The sequence below is a fragment of the Mirounga leonina genome, unplaced genomic scaffold, assembly GCF_011800145.1.
Source record: "Mirounga leonina isolate KUSES-001 unplaced genomic scaffold, KU_Mleo_1.0 Mir_99, whole genome shotgun sequence".
Taxonomy (NCBI): domain Eukaryota; kingdom Metazoa; phylum Chordata; class Mammalia; order Carnivora; family Phocidae; genus Mirounga; species Mirounga leonina.
The window spans coordinates 5500075-5507734 of NW_023270971.1; positions in this window are offsets into that span (position 1 = coordinate 5500075).

Below are 7660 nucleotides of genomic sequence, written 5' to 3' on the forward strand. Positions count from 1 at the left end.
GACAGAGAGAATGAGAGACAGAGGGCATGAGGGGGAGGCGGGTCAGAGGGAGAAGCAGACTCCCCGCCGAGCAGGGAGCCCGATGCGGGACTCGATCCCGGGACTCCAGGATCATGACCTGAGCCGAAGGCAGTCGCTTAACCAACTGAGCCACCCAGGCGCCCAGCCTGTCTTCTTTTGTAGCCATTTTGCTCTCCCCACCCCTGGTCTCAACTTCCTGTCACTATATATATATATATTTTTTTTTTTTTTAAAGATTTTATTTATTTATTTGACAGAGAGAGATACAGTGAGAGCAGGAACACAAGCAGGGGGTAGTGGGAGAGGGAGAAGCAGGCTTCCCGCAGAGCAGGGAGCCCGATGTGGGGCTTGATCCCAGGACCCTGGGATCATGACCTGAGCCGAAGGCAGACGCTTATCGACTGAGCCACCCAGGTGCCCCTCCTGTCACTATATTTATATTTTGCCTTTTCTAGAATTTCATTTAAATGGAATTACAGTTGACCCTTGAACAACATGGGTTTAAACTGTTCACTTTTTTGCAGATTGATTCAAAAAATACGGTATAGCACAGTAAACGTATTTTCCCCTCTGTATGATTTTCTTAACATTTTCTTTTCCCTAGCTTACTTTTTTAAGAATATGGTATAGGATACATGTAACATACAAAGAATGTGTTAATTGACTCTTCATGTTATCGGTAAGGCTTCGGATCAACAAAAAGTTATTAGTACTTAAGCTTCAGGGGAGTCCAAAGTTATAGGCAGATTTTCAACTACACAAAGAATTCGTGTCCCTAACGCCTGCATTGTCCAAGTGTACTTGGACTGTACACGCTGTTCAGTTGTTTGAGTCTGGCATATTTCACTTAGCAGAATGCATTTGAGATTCATCTATGTTGCTGCATACATCAGTACTTTATCCCTTTTTATTGCTGAATACTATGCCATTGAATGGATGTTTCCGTGATTTGTTTGTTTACTCGTTCAGTTGGTTTATTCAACCCACCATTTGGGTTGTTTCCAGCTTTTGGTTATTGTTTTTTTTTTTTTTTTTAAAGATTTTATTTATTTATTTGAGAGAGAGAGAATGAGAGACAGAGAGCATGAGAGGGAGGAGGGTCAGAGGGAGAAGCAGACTCCCCGCCGAGCAGGGAGCCTGATGCAGGACTCGATCCCGGGACTCCAGGATCATGACCTGAGCCGAAGGCAGTCGCTCAACCAACTGAGCCACCCAGGCGCCCCAGCTTTTGGTTATTGTTAACAAAGCTTCTATGATAATTCACATGTGCATCGTTATGTGGACATATTTTTAAAAATTTCTCTTCTATAAATGTGACTTCTGGGTTGCATGGGAGGTGTATGTTTAACTTTTTAAAAACCTGCAGAACTATTTTCTGAAGTAGTATCTTGTATTTGTATCATTTTGCACTCCTGTCAATATTGTCTGAGGGTTCCAGTTGCTCCACATTGTGGCAAACACTGGGTATGGTCAGTTTTTAAAACTGTAGTCCCCGTAGGGAATGTGTAGTGGTTTTGCATTGTGATTATCATTTGTGTTTCCCAGATGACTGATGATCCTGAGTACCTTTCCATGGGCTTGTTTGCCATACGTAGGAAGTAGATGAGGTAGGGAACGAGGGAGAACTTCCATCTCAGCTCTGAACTCTGCCTTCACAGAGATACAGGCATGTTGTCATTCATCCATCACACATTAATTGAGCACCTACTGTGGACCATAGGCTGTGCTGGCTCAGGGGATGGCCATGAACCAGACAGACATGGTCCCTGTCTCATGGATCTTACGGAGTCAGAACAACACACTCACTTCCTTTCCTCATGGCAGCTTATAGCAAAAATATGTATCTACCTGTCAAAGAATTGCTGAGTGATTAGGAAACATCAAAACAGATAGATTTATGCTAATTGTATATATTATATAATTTTATGTTGATGGCTCATTAAGGTGTCTTTCATTTAAGATATAGGTACTTATTAAATATTTGGTTCTTTCACGTGGGTTACCTTCAAGGAGGGATTCCATGTGATCATCAAGGGAGATTAGGATTGCTACTGTCTTTGAGAGTCAGAGAGCTAGAAAACTGGCCCAAAGTCATTCAAAAGAGAGCCAGTCTTTGAACTCAAATCTTGGGACTTTAATTCCAGATAGCTTCTTTGAATAGTATCTGAGTACCATTGGCATATTTTTAGTACACTTTTAGGACTAACATACTAACTATAATCAGTTAAAATTAAAGCCCAAAGGATTATGGTCTGGGTTATTTTCCAAAATGTTCTAAATATCTATCCAAATCCCTCATTTAGCCTGTGAGGCCCCAGAGGTCCAGAGGGAACGGCCACAGAGTGAGTCAGAACCCAAGTCCAGGTGTTCTGACTCCATGCTGTTGTTTTGTGAAGCTGCTGCCTCTCGGTGCTCACTTATTTGCTTGGTCAGTCTCTGTTTATTTTCTTTATTTATTTTAAAAGATTTTATGTATTTATTTGTTTGAGAGAGAGACAGAGCACGAGCAGGGGGAGAGCCAGAAGGAGAAGCAGGCTCTCTGTTGAGCGGGGAGCCCAATGTGGGGCTCGATCCCAGGACCCTGGGATCACAACCTGAGCCGAAGGTAGACGCTTAACCGCCTGAGCCACCCAGGCATCCCAGTCTCTGTTTATTCAGTCCATAAACATTTAAAGCAGTCTGTGCTGCTGTGGGCAGAGGAGTGAGGGAGGGTGGGGAAAGAGCCTCAGGAGACCCGGATGCAAACCTCAGCTCTGCCACTTCCAAGCTGAACGACTCTGGCAAGGAACTTAACCTCTGAGTCTCGGTTTCCTCATCTGTGAAATGGGACTAACAACAGCATTGACATTAGAGAGTTGCAGAGAGGCATCACACTGCCCGTGCATGGAAAGCCCTCCCTTTGAGCTCTGGATTTTACTATTTGTTGAATAAATGAAGGAATACAAGCACTTAGCTCCCTGCTGAGCTCAGAACAGCACTGGATAAATTACACAATGGCCAGCTTTTCTATTTAATAATTGCACTGAAATTATTTTTTATGAAGATTGAATTAAAGGAAATTTTAGTAGAGAACATTTTCACCAAAATCAAAATACACTGTTTCATTTCTCTGTGTTTTCCTCAAACCTTTATCCCCATTTGAAAATTGCATTAAAGTGATTTATTATTAAGAACCTGACAACAGCAAAAAGGAAATCCTAACAGTGCATTTTTATATAAAATCCACGACTCAAAACACTAACACTTTTCATTTCTCCACATTGCCTTCCAGCTTTTATTCAGAAAATTTTTACTTTGTTGGAATCAGAATGGCTCTCTTTGTGTCACTCTTTTTTGAAGACATTTTATTACTTAATGTTTGCTTCAAATTATTTATTTTAATATATTATTTATTTATTTTTAAGATTTTATTTATTCATTTGAGAGAGACATAGTGAGAGCCTGAGCTGAGAGAGAGAGAAGCAGACTCCCCGCCAAGCAGGGAGCCCGTCGCGGGGCTCGATCCCAGGACCCTGAGACCATGACCGGAGCCAAAGGCAGAGGCCCAACCAACTGAGCCACCCAGGCATCCCTTAATATATTTTTTAAAGATTTTATTTATTTATTAGAGAGAGAGAGAGAGAGATCACAAGCGGGGGAGAAGGCAGAGGGAAAAGCAGACTCCCCGCTTAGCAGGGAGCCCGACGCGGGGCTCAACCCCAGGACCCCAGGATCATGACCTGAGCCAAAGGCAGACGCTTATCGACTGAACCACCCAGGCGCCCCTGCTTCAAATTATTTAATAAATAAAGCTGTACATGAACTTTATGCTGGTGATTTCTAATGGTTCCTTATGATCCTACCCAGTAGAGTTCATCTACTAACCTACAGAATCTCAACCCCTGTGGGAAATTATATCATATTGTCATATCTTATTATATTCCACAAAATCACTAAATATGTGCTATATGACGTTTGAGCTCTGTGCTCAGTTTGAGCATCACCACAACCCTGTAAGGTTAAGTATTAAAATTATCCCACTTTATTTTATTTTTTTTTAAGATTTTGTTTATTTATTTGAGAGAGAGAGGGAAAAGCACAGAGGGAGAGAGCTGGACACGGGGCTCAATCCCAGGACCCTGAGGTCCTGAGCTGAGTCGAATGCAGATGCTTAACTGACTGAGCCACCAGCCGCCCCATCCCACTTTATAGATGAGGAAACTGAGGTTCATATAATTTTAATAATGTGCCAAAATTCATACAGCTAGTGTTGCAGTAATCTATTGCTGTGTAACACATTGCCCCCAAATGCAGTGGCTAAGGCAATGATAGCAGCTTTTTTGTCCATGATTCTGTAATGTGGTCAGGGTTTGGCGAGGTTGGCTCATCTCTGCTCCACGTGGTACTGACTGAGGCAGTTTTACTGGAGCTGGAGGATCCAAGATGGGTTTATTCAGATGCCTGGTATCTCTGCAGAGGAGGTGGAAATGGGGGCGGGGGGGTGGGCGCTGGGGGAGCGGCAAGCTGCTTTCTCTCTTTGTGGTCGGTCGTCCTCCAGGGCCTCTGTGTCTCCACGCGGCCTGCCTGGCAGGTTGGCTGGACTTCTTTATGGGTGTGGGGCTTCCTAGATACGGAAAGCAGAAGCTCCAAGGTGTCTTAAGTCCTAGGCGGGATCTGGCACAACACCCTCTCTGCCGCATGCTTTTGGTCAAGCCAAGTCACAATGCGAGTCCAGAGTCAAGGGGAGGAAGCTACCCCCACTCCTGCTTGGAGGAATACCATGCATGGCGAGGGGGGCACTGTTGGCTGCCATCTTGATAGCTGTAGAGCAGAGCTTCAAACACAGGCCTGCCTCACTCTGGGCTCCAAACTCAGCCGCCCCATCCCCATTCTAACTCAACGAATGTTTTTGCCTCACTAGCTCTTTCTCTTACTTTCACTCATTTTTAGGTTGAACTGCTAGGAATGGGGAGATCTGGTTAAAGGGCAGGCACATTGTTGGGTTCTACGTTGAGACAAGTCCAGCATCTGTAGAGCAAAGCGATTTCATGAGCTTCTCCTTAAGCATATAGCTCAAGCCCCTCCCCCCATCTCTTCACAAAGGGGATCCAGGTTTAATTTTGTTTATTCTGTTGTTGTATCTACTTTGACGGAGGAAATCTGGGTCCTGCTATGGAGAACCTCCTCAGGACTTCTGGGCAACAACGAAGTTAGCAAGGAGTTGTGCGGATCAGCTGCTCCCGCAGGATAGTGTTCCCTCTGGGGCAGGGTCCTTGGGGGAAAGTAATTTGCTGACCTTGACTTTTCACAGAACCTGGGGTGTGACAGAAAGAACATGGCTTACAGTCGTCGGAGTTTAGTCCCCCTTCTGAAGTGCGACCCATGTGTCTTTGTTTGCTGTCTCAGTTTACACCTGTTGCCCCATATTCTGTCCAGTTTAGCATTTGTCCAGGGCCCGAACCTTCCAATTTGGACAATAAATTTTATGCATACTCTACCTGTCGAAGACACTGGGGCAAGTCCTTTCTCCTCCCCAAGCCTCAGCTTCCTTATCTGTACAACAGGCCTAGCTATCAATTTCAGAGATGTGGATCACTCTTCATTTAACAGCATCCTCCATGTGGCAGGAGCTGTCCTAGGCTCTGGGGGACACTGTGGGGATCAAGACACTGTTCCTGCTCTCCTGTTTTGCTTGTCTTACAAGAAGACAAGCAATATAATTTCAGAGATTGAATTTAGATCAGGCAGCCAGGGAGGGCTTCTCTAAGAAGGTGATATTTGGGCCAAGGCATGAAGAATGGGAGCAAAGCATAAGGGGAGGTGAGGGTAGAGCATTCCAGGTCAAGGGAACAGCAAATGCAAAGGTCCGGAATCAGGAGATAACTCATTACAAGGAATAAAATGGAGCTCATGAGAAGGGTCATGTTCTAGAAACTGTGAAGAGTCCCAACAGTAATTATTTTATACTGGAGGGCTTTAAAATACTCTCAACATCATTATGATCCTTAAGTGATCCTCAGAATGATTGAAGAAATGTTGGAGAGGTGGGGCAGAAAATTACTCCTGCTTTAGGGAACAAAAGATTCTCATGAATTGTCTTTGCATATTTTCCCAAAATGGTCCCACTAAACTTTTATGCTTAAATTTTATTTCATGCATCACCATTATGTTTTTTGATGATGGGAATCTTCTGGGAACTAGAGACATCTTTATAAATCTCTTCCCATTATGATATTGAATTCTGTGGTTAAGTCCTTATGTGTACTGCTTTTGCATCTGTATTCATAAGAGATATTGGTCTGTAGCTTTCTGGTGATGTCTTTGTCTGGTCTTGGTATCATAGAACAAGTTGAGAAGTGTTCCTTCCTTTTCTATTTTTTGGAAGAGTTTGTGAGGAATTGGTATGGATTCTTCTTTAAATGCTCAGTAGAATTCACCAATGAAACCATCTGGGCCTGGGCTTTTCTATGTGGGTAGTTTTTCTATTACAAATTCCACCTCTTTACTTGTTTCAGGTCTGTTCAGATGTTTTATTTCTTCTTAAATTAGTTTTAAGAGTTTGCGTGTTTCCTGGAATTTGAGCATTTCACCTGAGTTATCTAATTTATTGGCATACAATTGTTCATAGCATTCACTTACAACCCCTTTTATGTCTGTAAGGTAGTCATGTCCCCTCTTTCATATCTTATTTTAATAATTTCAATCTTCTCTTTTTTTTCTAGGTCCATTTAGCTAAAGGTTTGTCAATTTTGTTGATCTTTTCAAAAAACTAACTACTGGTCATGTTGATTTTCTCTATTGTTCTTTTATTTTGTTAATTTTGGCTCTAAACCTTATTATTTCCTTTCTTCTGCTTGCTTGAGGCTTAGTTTGGTTTTCTTTTTCCAGTGTCTTAAAGTGGAGGGTTAGAATATTGATTTGAGATCTTCTCTCCTGATACAGGTATTTAGTGCTTCTCTCCCGTGTACAGTTGTTTAACTTTGAGTCTGGGGATCCCTCCCACTTTCTCCACTGACCCTGAAGGGCTAGAGCAAAATATCCAGGTCTAGAGTCAGGAAGCCTTTCCTGGGTCCAGATATTGCTGGTTGCTAAGTGACCTTAGCTAAGTCCCTGCCCCTCTGGGTCTTAGTTTGTTTTTTGTTTTTTGTTGTTGTTTTTTAAAAACTTTATTTTTTATTTATTTTTATTTTTTATTTATTTAATTTATTTATTTTTAAAGATTTTATTTATTTACTTGATGGAGAGAGACACAGTGAGAGCAGGAACACAAACAGGGGCAGTGGGGGAGCTTCTGACTCCTGATTTTGGCTCAGGGTCGTGGGATTGAGCCCTGTGTCGGGCTCTGCTCTCAACTTGGAGTCTGCTTAAGATCCTCTCTCTCCCTTTCCCTCTGCCCCTTCCCTCCTCCCTCTCTAAAATAAAATATAATAATAATAATTTATAATGAAGAAATAATAAAATAATAAAATAAATAACTCTGACAGAAGGTGGAATATTCCCTTTTAATCTGTTTTTCTCCCCTGAGATGTCTGTCAGTATTCTCAGGGAAACTGAAGATAACAGAGCTGTGCCCATGGTGCTCTGCTGCGCCCATGACTCTGTGCCCATGACGCTCTGCTGTGTCCATGACGCTGTGCCCATGATGCTCTGCTGTGCCCAT